The sequence below is a fragment of the Trachypithecus francoisi genome, unplaced genomic scaffold, assembly GCF_009764315.1.
Source record: "Trachypithecus francoisi isolate TF-2019V2 unplaced genomic scaffold, Tfra_2.0 Lachesis_group11, whole genome shotgun sequence".
NCBI lineage: Eukaryota > Metazoa > Chordata > Mammalia > Primates > Cercopithecidae > Trachypithecus > Trachypithecus francoisi.
Window position 1 is genome coordinate 107,167,805 of NW_022681456.1, and position 17,965 is coordinate 107,185,769.

The following is a 17,965-nucleotide window of genomic DNA, read 5'->3' on the forward strand; positions in this document are numbered from 1 at the left end:
TTTGTTGAGTAAATGAACAGATGAATGGTTGGATGGTTTCTGTTCAACAAATCCCCAATTTAACTCAAAGCAATGTGTATGCACACTTTAGGGAAGGGATTGGAGTCTTATTTAAATTTCAGTGGCAGAAAATATACTTGAATAGTAAAATACGTATTAACTAAACAGAGAGGTTACACACTTAGGTGGTATAACTGGAATTGAGGCTGTTTAATCATATAACTCTTATGATCATGAAATTGGATAAATGTGAGTCCCTTAGGATATGTAGCCTCTTGAGTATTTCATTAAATGCATTCATATTAAAATTAAAGGTTACGTAGATAGAAGTGGGGAACTTCAATTTTATGTTACTGAAATGTGATGTTTTTAGAAGTTTTAATGATTATGGAGACAAAGTAGTTGCATGTATTTTTAAGGTGCATGTGATATGTTTATTTGAGCACACAATGTATAATAATCACATCAGGGTCATTGGGATATCCATCATCTCAAGCAATTATCATTTCTTTGTATTAGGAACATTTCAATTCCACTTCTTTAGTTATCATGAAATATTTAATAAATTATTGTGAGCTGTAGTCACCCTATTGTGCTACCAAACACTAGATCTTATTCTAACTGTATTTTTGAACCCTATTAATCATCCCCTTCTTATTCCCCCCTTCAAAATGTGATGTTTTTAAAGCAGACGTTTTCTCATGTATTTATCTATTTTGGGTTAGCAGCTAAAATTTTCTTTTCTAGCAGTTATTCTCAAATACATAATTCTAAAATCTCTTTGGTTTTACAAAATTCTAAAATGTCCATGATTTCCAGCTATTAACAAATTGTATTCTAAATGTTGCCATATTTTATGTTAAAAATATTTTTACAGTCTAAGCCTTGATAAAGAGACAGTAATACTTGGATTGTATTACAACACTTGAGTACTGTTGAAAAACTAATCTCTGAAGACTAATTTAAAAGTAGAACATCTTCCTATTACACATTTTATTATTAGTTTTTAGCCATGGTATGCCATTAATGTTATGTATCAAGGAGTAATCTACATTTATTTTGTATTATCTTAACACTGTTAGATTTTTCAAGGTAGATGTGCATACTTTTTTAAAAAAAATAATGAGACTAAGTTAATGTGTTTTTGTTTTATGGTACATAATTTTTAAAAGAGTGGTTTGTTAGGTTATAATTTATGTACCATACAATTCATTCTTTCAAAGTGTTCATGTCAGTGTTTTTTAGAGAGTTCATGGATTATTCAGTATCACCACTACCCAATTTTAGAATATTTCCGTGTGACAACAAGAGGCTTTGCACTCAATTTCACTCTGCATTACTCCTCAAGTGTTCCCCCATAACTCTGGGTAACCATTGATCTGCGCTCTGCCTCTATAGATTTGCCTATTCTGGACGTTTCTTATACTTAGAATTATACAATATATGGTCTTTCGTTACTGACTTCTTTCACTTGATAAAATGTTTTTAAGATTCATCCGTGCTGTAATAATTGCATTCCTTTTTAAGGCCGAATAGTATTTCATTGTAATGGATGTACCAAATTTTGTTTATTCATTTGTCAGCTAGTTAAAAAACATTTAGATTATTGGTACCTTTTAACTATTATAGATAATGCTGCTATGAACATATGTATACACATTTTTGTGTGGACATAGGTTTTTATTTATCTTGGGTATACACTTAGTAGTAGAATGACTAGGTCATTTTGGTAACTCTAGTTGTGAACTTCTAGGAACTGCAAACTACTTTCCATAGCAGCTGCAGCATTTCATATTTCCACCAGCAATCTACTAGCGTTCCCACATCTCTATAGCCTCACCAGCACTTGTAATTATCTATCTTGTTTTTATAGCCATCCTAGTGGATATATAGTGGCATGTTATTGTGGCTTTGGTTTACATTTCTCTAATGACTAATGATATTGAGCATCTTCTTTGTATGTCTTCTCTAGTGAAATGTCTATCAGATCTTTTGCTCATTTTTTAATTAGTTATTTGACTTTTTATAATAGAGTTCTATGAGTTCTTTATACATTCTGGATGTAAGTCAGTTCCTGGTCAAGTGTATCATTTGCAAATATTTTATCCCATTCTGTAGGTTGTCTTTTCACTTTCTCGATAGTGTCCTTAGAAGCACAAATGTTTTTAATTTTAATGTCCAATTTATCCGTTTATTTCTTTTGTTGCTTGGCATATCTATTGTTATTGTGTCTGACAACCCATTGCCAAACCCAAGGGCATAAATATTTACATTTTTTTCTAAGAGTTTTAGAGTTTAGTTTCTACATGTAGGTATATGTCATCCATTTTGAGTTAATTCTTACTTATATATGAGATAGGGTCCAGTTTAATTCTTTTGCATGTGGATATTTTGTTATCCCAGAATAACTTGTTGAAGATTGTATTACATTCTAACACTAATTCTCTTACATCAGCTGGGTGTCCTGTAGTTCAATTCAATCTGACGCTAACTATTCACAGTTAACATCTGATCCCACAAATTCAAGGACAAGGTCCTCAACAAGACTGTCCTTACTTCAAAGACCAACTGCAAGTGGGGTCCCCAAGCTACCCTTATTTCTGCTTGGAAGAATTGGCTACAAAATTGGGAGTTCCTAAGAACCCCTTTAAGGTTTGATAGTTCACTAGAACAACTCACCTATCTCACAAAAAGTGCTTTACTTACAATTGCCATTTTATTATAAAGGATTTAAATGAATAGTTGGATAAAGGGGTACACAGGATATGTCTGGAATAATCTAGAGCACAAGTTTCTGTCTTCATAGAGTTGGTTGCAATACCCTCCTGGTACATCAATATGTTCACTATCCTGGGAGCAATTCAAGCCTCATGTTCATAGTTTTTTTTGTTTTTTAAGATGGAGTCTTGCTCTGTTGCCCAGGCTGGAGTGCAGTGGTGTGATCTCAGCTCACTGCAACCTCTGCTGCCTAGGTTAGAGTGATTCTCCTGCCTCAGCTTCCCGAGTAGCTGGGATTATAGGCGTGCACCACGATGCCCAGCTAATTTTTGTATTTTTGGTAGAGATGGAGTTTTGCCATGTTGGCCAGGCTGGTCTTAAACTCCTGAACATCAAGGCATCTGCCCTCCTTCTTGGTCTCCCAAAGTGCTGGGATTACAGGCTTGTGTTCATAGTTTTTATTCAAGGTATTTATTACGTAAGCATGTCATTGGCCATGTGACTATACTCAATCTTCAGATCTTCTTCTTTCCCCAGAGGTAGGAGAGGACTGGGAATGCCTCTAATTACATGAGATTTGTTATTCTTCTGCCAGCCTTCCCCATCCTGTAGGCTATCTGTGGCAACAACCCTGTGTCACTTCATTAGCACAACAAAGGCACATCGATCACTCAGGGAATTTCAAGAATTTCTGAAGCTCTGTGCCAGGAACCAGGGACAAAGACCAGATTTTAAAAAATATATTAATACTTATATGACGACTGTATTCTTCCTTCTATTGACTTATCTGGGCAACGTTATCAAAAATCAACTGTTACAAATGTATGAATTTATTTCTGTACTCTCAATTCTGTGCCATTAGATCTGTATGTGTATCCTTATACCAGGACCACAATGTCTTGATTACTGTAGCTGTCATACATTTTGAAGTTGGGAAGGATGCATCCCCTAACTTTTTCTTTTTTTTTTTCCAGGATTGATTTAGCTATTTTGGACTTTTTGTATGTCCATATGAATTTTAGGATCAGCTTGACAGTTTCTGTAAAAAAGCCAACTGGGATTTTGATAAGAATTATTTTCAATCTGTAGATTAATTGGGGGAGTATTATCATTTTAAGGATAATAAGTTTTCTCATCCATGAATGTGGCTTGTCTTTTCATTTTTTAGATACTCTTTAATTTTTTTCAATGATGTTTTTAGTTTGTGATTCACAAGCCTTATGCTTCTAATGTTAAATTTATACCTAAGTATTTTATTCTTTCCATGCTATTGTAAATGGAATTGTTTCCTTGATATCATTTTCAGAATGTTCATTACTATTGTGAAGAAATACAATTAATTATTATGTATTGATCAACTATCTTGCAACCTTACTGAACTTGTTCTTTAGCTCTTATAGTTTTTTAGTTACTTCCTTAAGATTTTCTAAGTAAAAATAATAACATTATCTACAAAGAGCGATAATCATACTTCTTCCTTTCTAGCCTGAATGCCTTTTCTTTCTGTTTCTTATTTAGTGAACCTGTCTGTAATCTCTAACAAAATGCTGAATAAAAGTGATATGAGCAAGCATTCTTGTTCCTTATTTTAAGGAGAAAACAGTTAATGTTTCACCATCAAGTATTATAGTTGTAGATTTTTCATAGATGGTCTTTACTAGGTTGAGGAAGTTTCCTTCTATTGCTAGTTTGTTTAATGTTTTGATGGTGTTAAAGCAGGGTGTTGGATTTTGTCAGATGCTTTTCAGCATCTATAGAGATATTATATGATTTTTCCCTTTATTAATATGGTATGTTATGTTATTTGATGTTTATATGATAAATCGACTTTGCATTCCTGGGATAAATCCGACTTGGTTATAGAATGTAATTCTTTTTGCTATTTTATGTACTCTAAAATAATCTAAATATTCCAAAATTATTTAGTCTTTTAAAATGAAAAGAACATAAATTAATAAATAAAAGTTGCACAAGTCACCTGGTCTTAGATTACCTCTAAGTCTGCAGCACCAGTGTTTCAGAAGTGGAATTCTATTTTCCTGAAAGTACAATTTGAAGTATTGTCATTAAAATACCGACCTGCATAATCTGGTTGATAACATAGGACCAATGTAGGACAAAAAATTGATAAACTTTTTACTTATACAATTTTAATAAGCTTGTTGCAAGATCCCATATATAATTAATAAATGCTTAAACATCTTGAAGTCATATCATGTCATCATTTTGGTGGCCAAACTTTTAAAAGCAGACAATAGCTGATGAACTTCCCCACATAAAAAATAGTCAGCAATCACAAATAAATTATAAAATCATAATAAAATAGCTATATGTATTGAAAACTTGGATTTGGGGTTCATGACAAGCTTATGAAGCCATTTTATAGATTGAGAAAATAAGCCTCCAAGAGGTTAGATAAATTTGCAAAAACATTCCTGGAAATTGATACTTAAATTCTGCTTTTATGACCCTGCAGTCTCGCTCTGATAAAGTGACCACTTATAGAGTATTTCTGTTTTTATTTTGTTCTTCCTGTTGTTGGTATTTTTGCCTGGAAATTATTCAATGGGTTTGTGAAGTCTTTATTCTTCTATAACTTAGTGTCCTAGTACAATGTAGCACCGTGTTTTGCTAAGTGCTTATTATATATTCCATAAATTTTATTTCATAAATCTATACATATACATGTGTTCCATAAATTTTATTCTATAAATTTATACACATATGTATTCCATAAATTTCAGTGCCCATTAGAATGTTTTGCATAAAGTATTGTAGCTCTAAGTAATATTGCATTATACATATATTTTAAACTACCTATCATGGACTATAAAAAATGGATGTAATTGTCTCAGTAAAACTAGGCTTAGGATCACTTCAGGCTATATACACACACTTGTGTGAGTGAGTCCATGCATCACACATGTGTGCTCACATGACTGAATTAACCATATGATGACTTTTAAGTGATTTAATTGATATGTCTCCTAAATAATTAGTTCATATTTTTACATTTCAGTTGTCATTGTATCTTGAAATGTCATTAATAAAAATTTTTTAGTTTTTCATTGATTTGTCATTCATCAGCCTCTAACTGGTACAGTCCTATGAGTCTGATGTTGTTTTATGGCTATGAATCTGGTCTAGAAAAAAAAATTATTACAATGAAATTACTTAATATTTTTTCCAACATTTTGCAATATAAATCCCATTTAACTATCTTTGTGATTTTCAATTTTTTTATTTGAGTATTTTGGAATTACTTTGATTTCTCACTTAATATTTTCTTTCTTTCAATTTTTCTTCCTTTCTTTTCTTTTTTTTTTTTTTTTTTTTTTTTTTTTTAGCATTTCAAGAAATAGATAATATCAAGGAGACCAGGACACCGGGAGTGGGAGAGATTGGACTGGGAGACTCAGCAGGTCAGGACATTTGCATTACCATTTGCTGGTCATTCTTTTGCCATCAGTTTTACAATTCTCTTGCCACTTGCTTATTTCTTCCATGTGCTTACTTGAGTTGTTCTCTGTTTGCAATTTATGAATAACACTCTAATAATATAAGAAGCCGAGCATTTGGGTGTCTTCCTTTTATAGTTTGAAGATGAGAAAAAAAAACCAATGAAAAGAAACTATCAAGAATAGAAAAACAATTTCTTACCTAAGTTACATTGATGCCCGAATGTATATTTTTTCTATATTTTTTCCTTGTATAAACTGTTTTGAAATGAAACTTCTTAATGACTTTCCCTTAATGACTTTTAAGAATCAAATTCTTAAAACATGTAGAATGTTAATGAATATGTAATTGTAGTGGTGGAGCACCCAGGTCATGAAAATCGAGTTTCTTCTCTTCTCTGCCATATACTTTGTGCTAGGGTCCACCTTTCAAAGCTCTCGACACGCTTCAGAGTCAATCTGTTTGCCAACACTAATAGTAACAACAGAATGTTGACTACCATGTATGAAATGAAAGTTAATTAAATCGGACAATTTCTATGTAAATAAAAGGTCTCAATAGTCGAAGAGTCTCCTGGGAGCATTCAGTAGTCATTGTACAAGGTTAGTTTTAGTCACATTTCTCAGTAAGCTGGAGCCACACTGGCCTTTGAAGTCCCCATTGCCATGAATGTGGCTAATGGCTGTGTGCTCATTCCTTGGTCCAGGGAAGTGTCTTGGTTGTTTCAACAATGCTCACAACTCTCACTATTATTGCTTAGTTATGAGTGAAGACTTGGTTCCCTCCCTCTTTGTTACCCCTCCCGTGTTACCACTTCCACAGCTCCCCTGGAGTGTGTCTTAGCTCCTCCACATGCAGGTCTTCTGTAGAACAACTACCAATGGCTCTTTCAGTTTTCATTATACAGAGAGAGAAATGTATTTGTCCTTCAGTGTGATCAGATCTCTTCAATTAAAATGACTTACTCATAAAGGAACTAAGCTTAAAGTGATTCTATCTGGATGCTTCAGGGATTTTGTTATTTTTTAGCATAAACATGAGGATATTAGGGATTAGACAAATTTTTATTGGCATGTACCTTGAGAGAACACTGCTTACCAGCTTAAAGGGAAGATACATTTCAACTATATCTTGATGCAATGCATATGCTTAAATCTCTGCTTTTAGCTAAATTAGGTAAGAGTCTTGCAAAAAGCTGTATTTAAAATGATACGCCAACGTAAGTGTGTCTGCACAGATTCTTGCAGAGTTAAGAACCACTTTTCAATGATACTTTGATAAAGAGTATTCTGATAATAAACATCCCCAAATCTGTAGTTTGCAAATATTACGGAAATAAACATTAAAACCAAATAAGTTGAAGCTAAATGTGGTGGGTGTTCTTGGCATCCAACTATTATATAAATATTGACCTTAAATTGAATACCCTTGTTTGACTTTTGCATGTTTCGAAGCAAAATCAAGAAGGAAGGGACAAACATCTCATAGATCCCTATAGTCTTATGGGATAGAAAGAAACTTGGTCTAATCAACTTATTTCACAAGCCTAAATTTCTATCCTCCGTCACATGAAACATTAGTAATAAAACTAAATCTGTGTTTCTTGGCATGATGCACGTCTACTACATCATGCTACCTCGCAGGTTATGGAACACAAATCATTCTGCATACTACATAATGCACACACATAAAAATACCATCATATTTGCCATTTTGCCTATTTATCATTTGATAAAGAATACTATTGGTACTAACACTTCACTTTGGATTATACTAATATTCAAGGAAATCAAGATCATAAAAATGTTTTTGATAGGGCCATTTCCCTGGAAAAGTTTTCTCTTTACCTAGATGAAATAAAAAGATGATGATCCATTCATTAATTCATTTATTCATACAAGGAAAATTCCTACTCTCCCAGAGCTCTCATTCTTATGGAAGAAAATGTGAAGTGAAGATTTTGATGAGTATGTCAGTGGGGATAAGTACTAAGAAGAAAAATAAAGCAGGGACACTAGAGAACACTGAAGGACCATCTCAGATGCACTGTCTAGGGAAAGGCTCTTTAATAAGGAGAGAATGGAACAGAGGACTGAATGGAATAAGAGAATAATGTCAAAATGTGGGGAAAGAGAGGTACCTTCAACAGGAAGAGCCAGTATGAAGAGTGTGCTTGGTGTGTTGAAGGAATGGCAAGGGCAGTGGTAGGAAGATAGAAGAAGACAAGTGAGAGATGACACTGTGGAGGCTGAGTGGTGTCCATCATTTACAGCCTGGTAGACTATGATGGTACCTTGAATATTATTCTGAGGGAGATGGAGATCATTAAAGGAATCTTAGCAGATGAGGAGCATGTTAAGGTTCATATGTTTGAAGGATCAGTCTGACTTACAAGTTGTGCACATCATTTAAAACAATTTCCCTTTATAGACAGAATCTAAATTATGAGTAAAAATAGATGTAATAATGATTAGGGCAACATTTTCTAATCAGGATATTGACTGATGCTTGTGTTCAAGGGGCTAATGTTAGATAATACAGCTATCCTTTTTCTTTTCCATGTCTTTAATTTGCAGAATTCTTTTGAATTTGAATTATGGTTTTTGGCTTTGTATAATAACATTGTTTTATAATAGGGACCTTAATGATAATGATATATAATATTTAAAAATCGTGTGTGTTCAATTAACTGCTTGGCACAGCTGAATTTCTCATTTGTTGGCCATTTATAATTTCAGCCCAAACCACATAGCTTTCTATAAGTCCAGAAACAAGTCCTGAATTTTATCTCCTATTTGCAAAGGAAGGTGTTTGAAAATCATGTAACTCTTTTATTATTCCAATCCATGAGACTATTTATGAGCAGGAAACATAGAGTAGTTAAACAAATCAATTTAGTATGAATTAGCAGGCATGAATTCTGAAGGCAGCTCTGAAACTTACTAGCTGCGTGGCTTGGTGTCTTTGACTTCTGTTTGCTTCCTCCATGACCTATGGGAGAAGTGCAGTGTTGTTATTGCTGCGGTTCCTTCACGTTTGTCAAGCCATTGTACACATATTAGGTAATAGAGAGAAAATGGGTGACTAAAGAGTTACTTACATTAGAAGTAACCATTTATAATACAAATGAGAAAGTAAGGGATATGGTTTCATGTAAATAACAGAGGATAAGATCCATATTTATTTTCAGAAAATTATTGGGTCAAAGTAGATATTATTGATACTTGGAAGGAAGGATTATTTCTAAAAATATCATTTCTATCATGTGAAGAATCAAAATAAGTATTTAAAAAGTAATTTGGGAGGTGGGGAGTGCCTTCTTCTAGCAATCTTGTGGCAGCAGTTTTCAATTGCCAAATAAGTATTTACCGGAAAGTTTTCAAATTTCTAATCAATGCTTTAGAAACTATTTAAAATCTCTACCTAGGTTATCTAGGCTTAGATTTTCATGATTTGCATATCAGAATATTCATGCAACAAAAATATATACTTACATACCTGTTTATGAATATTTAATATTATTTTCCTAAAAATTCTTACTCTAAATTCTTTCCTTTTCAGTCATAAGAATAAGAATCATTTCCATGATTAAACTGATAAATAAGGACATTATTCTTTGACATTAATTTTTGGAGAGGGCATGCCTACTTCAACTTCACGTATTCATCTGTGATTGTTTTTGAGTCTGGAGTGATTCCTTTCACTTTCTGCCACAGACAGTGGAGGAAATTCTGCACTCCCACAAGAGTTAGTTCCTCCACCTATACTTACCCATTGCCTGTTCAACAAACTTTGATTCTCTTCTCCAGTACCTTCAACTTCTTCTGCATTACTAGAAGCAAAATACTTAAACATGCTCAAATTTTTCATCTAAAGACAAATAAAAACTTTTTTTAAAAAATTTTACCTCTTCCTTTAGCTACCACTCCCTTCATGTACAAATTTTCCTAAAGCTTTGTCTTCAATTGCAGCCATTTTCTTTTCTCCTTCTCACTCCTCTACCCTCTTCCACTTCTATCTTGCCAAATCTTGCTAAGATCATCAATAACCATTATCATGCTAAATCCAAAAGGTATTTTTTAGTCATTGTCTTATTTCATCCTTAGTTGCATTCAGCTGCGTGGCTGACTTTCCAACCCTCACCCCATTGTTTGGCTGTTTTTGAAGGACTATCTTCCCTCTGCTTTTCACTTGGAAGTGAACTGTCTCGTTCATCACTTCATCCCTAATACACTTTTTAAAGTGCTTTGCTAATAGCATGTGCTGAATAAATTTGGTGTGAAGAGCTATAGGCAAATGAATACAATGTGAAATCCAATGCCATAAAGGCTACACAATATCTACAAGGTGACAGTGTATAAGGCTTCATAGAAAAGATACAGTTTCATAGACAAGGTAGTATTTGAGCTGGGCTTTAAAGGATGCATATGATTTTGCCCAGCAGAGATGTTGGACAGTGGGAAGATTGCCAAGGATATATTTAAAGCTGTGGTGTCTTATGTTCCTCTTTGGGCTTGAGTTTGGATGCAACACAAGGGATACAAAAGGAAAATAGTGACTATAAAGGTAAGTTGGGTTCAAATAATAATAAGACTTTGAATCTTATGCTAAGTGGTTTGTCCTAACTCCACAGGACTTGTGGAGTCATTAAAATTTTTTGTTTGTCTTGAGAAAGTAGGGTGATGACTAGGGCTGTGCGTTGGATTAATTAATTATGATGATGTCACTATGAGGCTGATTGATTTATAAACTTTATGGCTATAAGAAGGAAGATAGATTACTAATGTAATCATGAAGTAAGAGTTCAGGAAAGTCAGGCATGAAGTGGTAACACCAGGGTACAGATATAAGCAGAAATCTGAAGATGGATTCGATAGGGTTTGATGTCTTCCTAGAGTGCTAAGGGATCAATTTCAACCTTGAATAATGGAAATAAAGGCCATGCAATTCACAGATATAGGAAATCACAAAAAGCAGTTTGTTTTTATTGATTTATTCTTTTTAAAAAATGTTTGGTCAGAGAGCTTGAGTTGTTTTGAGAGTCTTTATATTTGAGTTACCAATATTGATATATTGAGGAAGTATTCCACGTTGGAGATTCTGGGACCTGGCATGGGAGTTGACGATACAGCTATATGAATTTAAACTTGATGCTGAAAGTTGCCTCCTTAGTGGAAGAAGAGAGATGTAGACTGAGGGGATAGCCTGCAAGATGAGGGTGCTGAATGTCATGTAGAATTTTGAAGATCACGTGGAATAGTGGAAATAAAAGAAACTCTCAAGTTTGAGTTATAGCTTTGCTGCTTTACAAACTGTATGGTCTTGAAGTAGTATTTGGTTTGTGTATTCATTTATTTATCTTTAATATCTGCCCAGGGCCCTCCTGAGTGGTCTGCAAACAGTAAGCACTAAATGCAGGCTTTATTGGCTCACTAGAATATAATCATTTCTACATTATGGATTTTTTTTTGAAGTATCAAAAGTTGTTTGTGTACTCATTCATTTACTCATTTATTCATTCATGTATTTTTACTGACTCTTACTCTGTGACAGGCACCCTCATTATACTGCCTGACTTCTTCTCCATCTCATATCTTGGCTAGTATTTTCATTGGTTCAATTTGGTGATATTGTTCTCAGTTATAGGAAAAAGATTGATTGATTTAAATCTCATCCGTCTATAGAGTCATGCCATTTACATCTCAGACTACATTTCCTCCTCCTCAGGTTGGTTGAGATAGCTCCAAAAGGTAGTGATGGCGAATGTTGCCTTTACTTTTACAATAACAGAAAAGAATCTTTCTGCTGATTTCATTTAGATGCTTATAGTAAAATATTTAACTCACAAATGATTTAAATCATCCTCTTTAACAGTAGTTAAACACATTGATGTTACAGAGATCTGCCAAACAGAACTATTATCATATGACTACTGAGAAGTTTTTGGACAAAAGTGCTCGTTGGAAGAGGGGAGCCCTATTCCCTGAATGCTGAATGAGTGCTTGCCTGGGGTGTCCCCAGAAATAGGAGCTGACACAGGTGTTCGGCACAGTTGCTTACTGCTTCCCATCAAGAAGGATGGGAGGATCTTAGCACTACTGGTTTGTGGCACTCAGCATATTTGGCAAGCAGTCAGCTCTGGCTGTGGATTTCCCTGGGGAAAATAAAAGCCACAGGGAAGTCATCAGTGTGACCTTCTGCTGGGTAGTTGGCACACAGTTGCACCACAGGAAAGCTTTCAGTTGTCATTTTCTGAATGGGGAGAGATCAGGTGTTGATGGAGGCTCCCCATCCAAGGTGGAAGGTGGAGAAGGAAACCAATATTGAACAGAAGCTTACTAAATAATTCCCAGTCACGAAGCTTAACACCAACTGATCTGCTGATAAAAGAGATTCTTGGGGGGAGGCAGTTGATGTTTTTTTGGGGGGTTTCTTTGGTTCCGTAAGCATAATTACAAGCTTTCCTATTGAAGTCTGACCCATCATATTGAAATGCTGTCACTAGTATCATTAGCAAGTAAAGTGTTGATAACATAGTCAAATGCACAGCAGAGTTCTGGCTCTTAAGTGTCTGGACTAACTCCCAATATTAGGAATAGGAGTCAAACTGCCATCACTTTTCCTGTGCTAACAGACGCCCTGCCATTAGCAGTCTGAAGGCAATTTTAATAAAATACATAGCCCTGCTGAGTTGGTCTCAAAAGATAAATACGCAATGCAGAAAAGAAGCTTTTGTTTAAAAGTAATTATTTAAACTATGTATTACAGGTAATTTTCTTTTACCAGTAAGGCAAATGCTATCAGAATTTCAATAACGATTTTTTGGCTCTTATCTAAATAATGTGATATTGTCATTTCTAAGAGTTAAAGCAGCGCTTATTTTTACTTATATACAAAATGAGGGCCAGTTGGACCCAGGTATCATGTGCATGTGTTTTACAGTTGATATTACATTTTTGCGTGAACAATGTTGTATTTTCTTGGACAGATTTATGGAAATGTAACAAGCTGGTGAGAGAGTTCTGGGAACTACAGACTTCACTTGCAAACACAGATTAGAACAGGAGGGCAAAGAACATCTTTTTATTTTCCCTTTGCTGTCCGAAAGGAAATCAAATTTCAGTCTTTTCAAAGCTCTTTTAATAGGATGCTTATACGTAAACCACAGTCACAAGGGTGTAATAAATGTGTGCATATATCCGAGCAGCCAGAGCTTTGTTCACCATAAAGGTGAGAAGCGCAGAAAGCTTTCCTAAGAGTCTATTTGGAAACCATTTAAACCACCGCCTTTTCTTTCCTTCCTACTAGCATGAAATCCTTCAATTAATATAGAATTTATTCTGTCCTTACCATAGGCAGAGTGAGAACTTGCTTACCTAAGTGGGATGAGGAAGGTTCCTATTTCTCCCTGCTGCTCTTTGGAATGAGACAGATATCAGTTCAAATTCCACTCAACTCTCAACTCCATGTTTTCATGATCTATCACCTTAGGCAAGTTACTTGTCATCTTCGTCAAGCCTTTGTTTGCTCATCTATAAAATTAGTGTAAGAATAAAACGAGCCTTGTATGATTGTTTTGAGGATGTAATGAGATAATACTTGTAAAATATTTGGGGTGGTGTCTGGCACAGAAGAAGCACTCAGGAAATGTTAATTTATATTTGATTGAACAAAGTTTGTTGAAATTATATTTGAATTAACAAAATTTTATCAGGGAAAGCACAATGTTGAACATTGTGCTAGGAGTTGGGATAAATACACTGAATGATATATGGTGTCTACTTCAAAAGTATAAAGCCTAATGCAAGACAGGCATTTAAGCAGATAACTTAAGTACTATATGCCACTTGTTGTAATGTGAGTATAGATCTTGGGGACATAAAGGAGGCAGGGCTTAATCTTGGCCATGGGAAAAATTACTGCAAAATCTTCTTGATTTGTTAAGCTTTCAAAGAGAAGACGCTAAGCTGTATAGTTTCATCCTGAGCTGCTGTGATCAAAGCCAACTATTTTTTTTTTTCCAAGAGTGATTTTTTCCCAGCTCCTTGTTTTTTCTGTTCTTCTTCCTTTACATTTATGTAAACCTTTTCCTTAATTGTTAGCACCATGGTTAGATGATTATCTATAGGCAGTGAGAGGAGGTAAACATGAATTAACCGTTCAAATGCTGCTCAGCATCTTGCTAAAATGATTTCAGGGAGAATTAGAAACACAGGCTTTATTCTCATACATTGCAGATGGGAATGCAAACTGATACAAGCCTTTGGGAGAGATGTTGGTGATGTCTGAACAAATCTACATATACACTGAACCTTTTGACCCAGCAATGCCACTTCTAGCAGTTAATCCTGAAGACACAATATCAACAATATTAAAACTAGCCTGGGTTGGGGGTGGTGGCTCATGCTTGTAATCTTTTTAACACTTTGGGAGGCTGAGGCGGGTGGATCACTTGAGGTCAGGAGTTTGAGACCAGCCTGGCTAACATGGTGAAACCCTGTCTCTACTAAAAATACAAAAATTAGTCTGACATGGTGGTGGCCACCCATAATCCCAGTTACTCGGGAAGCTGAGGCATAAGAATCGCTTGAACCTGAGAGGTGGAGGTTGCAGTGAGTCAGAATTGTGCCACTGCACTCCAGCCTGGGTGACAGAGTGGGACTCCGTCTCAAAAAATAATAATAATGATAATAAAAGAAAAAGAAAACTATACGCCCAAGATTATTCATCATGGCATTGTTTATAATTGTAACCTATTAAAAACTACCTAAATGTTCATGCAGAGGAGGGTAGTTGAAGAAAACAGAATGAAGAACATCATCTGGAATGGAAATAAAATAAGAAAGTATACATGTATCTGCTAATTGGAACCAAGAATAGGAAGGACAAACCAGAAATTAATAAAACTGATTAAATACACTGGTTGGGCCCAGGGTAAGGGGATAGAAAGAATGGGAATAGGGAACAAGAGTGAAGAGGTCATAGGGAGTGATATTTATCTGAGTGGACATTTTTGATATAGTTCTGATTTTTGGAACTATGTTAATATTTCACATACTCAAAAAATAAATAATCGAAGTGAATTAGAGTATTCAGGGTACCCCACATGAAATATTAAAAAATAGCAAGAAAACTTAACTGTATTCTTAGGAATTACAGATGAAGGAAGTGGGTAAAAAAGAGTTAATCTAAGTGACTTATAAACAACAATTGGAGTTAGGCTCTAAGGTGTTTTAAAAATTAATAAGAAAGAACTATTGCACTCTTATCAGAATATTTGTATTTCACAAGATATGGGTGAGTGATTCAATTTTCCACAGGGGTGAGATTTAGCATTTCCAAAACTGCTTCAAATGTCTCCTAGGATTGTGGATGAGAGCTATTTTTCTCTCTGTCAAAGAAAGGAAGAGGGCTAGAATGAAGCCTGGTTATTAGATTTTTATCTTAGATATCAATAAGAAAAATATGTATCACAGATATACAAATAATGAAATAGGAGTATGTGCATGTATTCATTTATATATTCCCAGCTCTATCTGCTGAGAGGGCCTAGAAGCATTAACACCCCAATAGTGATGAGCACATTTGGTACCTAGTTTTTGGTTTCTAAATACCATTCTCTAGCAAAAGAAACCAAGAATGCTTGTAGAAATGGATGATCCAGGGCCAGCACCAGAAACGTATGTCATAAGAGTCTGGAACATCTTGTGGTGCCAGAAAGTAGGGAAGGAGTAAACAATGATGAAAACATTGAAATAACACAGGATCCTCCCTGAAGTGGCTCCCTATTTCCAAATTCGGGACATTTGAGCAAGAAAATAATGAGAGTAATAGGATATTCTTAATATAGTCCATAAGGCTGTAAGAAATTATTGAGCAAATAAATAAGTGAGGGAGAAAAGAAAGCTCTTTTTTAACAGGAAGAATGCCAATTAAGAGGAATGATGGAAATAGAAAGTCACCATTTGGTAAACACCACAGTCATAATAGTTTCAGGCAAGAATCATCAAATGGATGCTAAATTTGTGGGTGAAAATATAATGATAAATAGGATATTTACAGAGTGTCAACGTATCTCTTCTCAAAATACTTATTAATTATAAAAGGAAAGTAGTAACTTTACAGTGGAAAAACCTGGCAGACATCACTTGAAACAAATGATCAAAGTTAACATCACCAGTAATGAGACATATCAGCATCATGTGCCTCTCATATGATTCACTGAGAAAGGCACAAAAAGTAATTTCTGTCATGTTCTTGCCAAAAATGCATAAATGAATTTAATCATGAAGAAATACCAGACAACCCAAAAGGGACATACTACAAAATAACCTGGCAGGACCCTTAAAAATGTGTGAAGGTCGTTAAAAACAAAGAAAGATTGAGGAACTGTCCCAGATGGAAAGAGATGAAGAAAACATCACAACTAAATATTGGCTCATGGTCCAAGAAAAAGACATTGGTGGGTCAATTGTTGGTATTTCAAAAAGGGCCATAGATCATCAAATAGTATTTAACAATGTTAATCTTTTGACTTTGGTAATTGTATTATTGGTTCTATAAGATGTTAATTTGTGGGAAACCTGGGTAAAGAATATATGGGCACTCTGTACTGTTTTTGCATTTTTTAAGCCTGAAATTATTTCAAAATGAAAAGTTAAATTGAAACTTAAAATTCGTGTGCCTTAAATAAAATGTATGTATGTATTATCCAATCTTCTTTATTTTTCATTGCTATATAAAAGGATGACTTCAGTAGACTCAAGGAAGAAAGGAAAATTGTAATAGAGTGATAGGTATGTTACACTGTGAACTGGGTCCTATTTTGTTAACTTGCTCTGTCACCCACTATGTAAACCCCGGGGGAACTTTCTATACTTTTATATTTTGCTAGTCTATTTGCCAATAAAATAGAAATAATGATCTAGCAAGACAGTTTCTAATTATTCACACCAATGGAGGAGAGGAGAGATGTCAAGTATGGAGCCCCAAAACAATAATTTTAAGAAGCACTCAAGTGAAGATCGAGATTTAATGCCAGTGAAGAGCCAAGTGTATTCTGGTAGATGTAAAACTCCAGTTTATGAAAGTATTTTCATAGAGGGAAAGCAGAGCTAGTACGTTAAGTTCCATGGATGTGTGTTAAGAGATCAGTAATCAAACAAAAGCTGGAAAGGAAGTAAGGGGCACAGTATCGGTGCAGCCATCCAGTCAGTCTCCAAGGGCCCAGGTTAAGTTAAAAACAATGTCTGATGACTCACACCTCCCAAAGCTTGATGATGCCCGTGAGATCGGGGTAGTACTCACTAATACTTTGTGACACCACGGAAGGACTAGGGTAAAGGATCGATGGCAACTTAAGAGTTAGCAGAGTTCTGTGCAACACCAGCTTGTTTTCCCACACATTGATGTTAAAAAAATTTTGTGTTCAAAATAGTTACAAGATGTCAACGGAGAGATTGACATCATTAACTATGTTTTATAGATGAGGAAACTGAAATTCAGAGTTTCCCAAATTAGACTGCTAGTAGAGAATGGACTTGTACTCTAGACCAGGGTATTCCGTTGAGTTCATGAACCTTCTAGCATCAGGAAACTCCCTAAAAGTACACAAAATATTTGTGTATATTATTACGCAGGTACATTTTTTTCCTGAGAAAAGGATACAAATCAGTTGATTTTTATCAGATTTTCAAAGGTGTCTGTGACCTAAAACATAACAAAATATAAAATCTTCTTTCCACATGAGTGCACAGCATGGAGTGGAAATACTTTTGCTGGACTTAGT

At 34.8% G+C, this 17,965-nt stretch overlaps 1 protein-coding gene across 3 annotated transcripts in view; it reads left to right on the forward strand.

Moving 5' to 3' along the window:
• The window catches only part of SOX5 (SRY-box transcription factor 5), a 1,052,575-nt gene that overhangs the window by 350,950 nt on the left and 683,660 nt on the right, over nucleotides 1-17,965 (forward strand). For all 3 annotated transcript variants that reach the window (XM_033222675.1, XM_033222676.1, XM_033222677.1), the window contains exon 5: nucleotides 6,066-6,140. The gene's annotated coding sequence lies outside the window, so the exon portion shown is untranslated. The remainder of the gene's footprint in view (nucleotides 1-6,065; nucleotides 6,141-17,965) is intronic.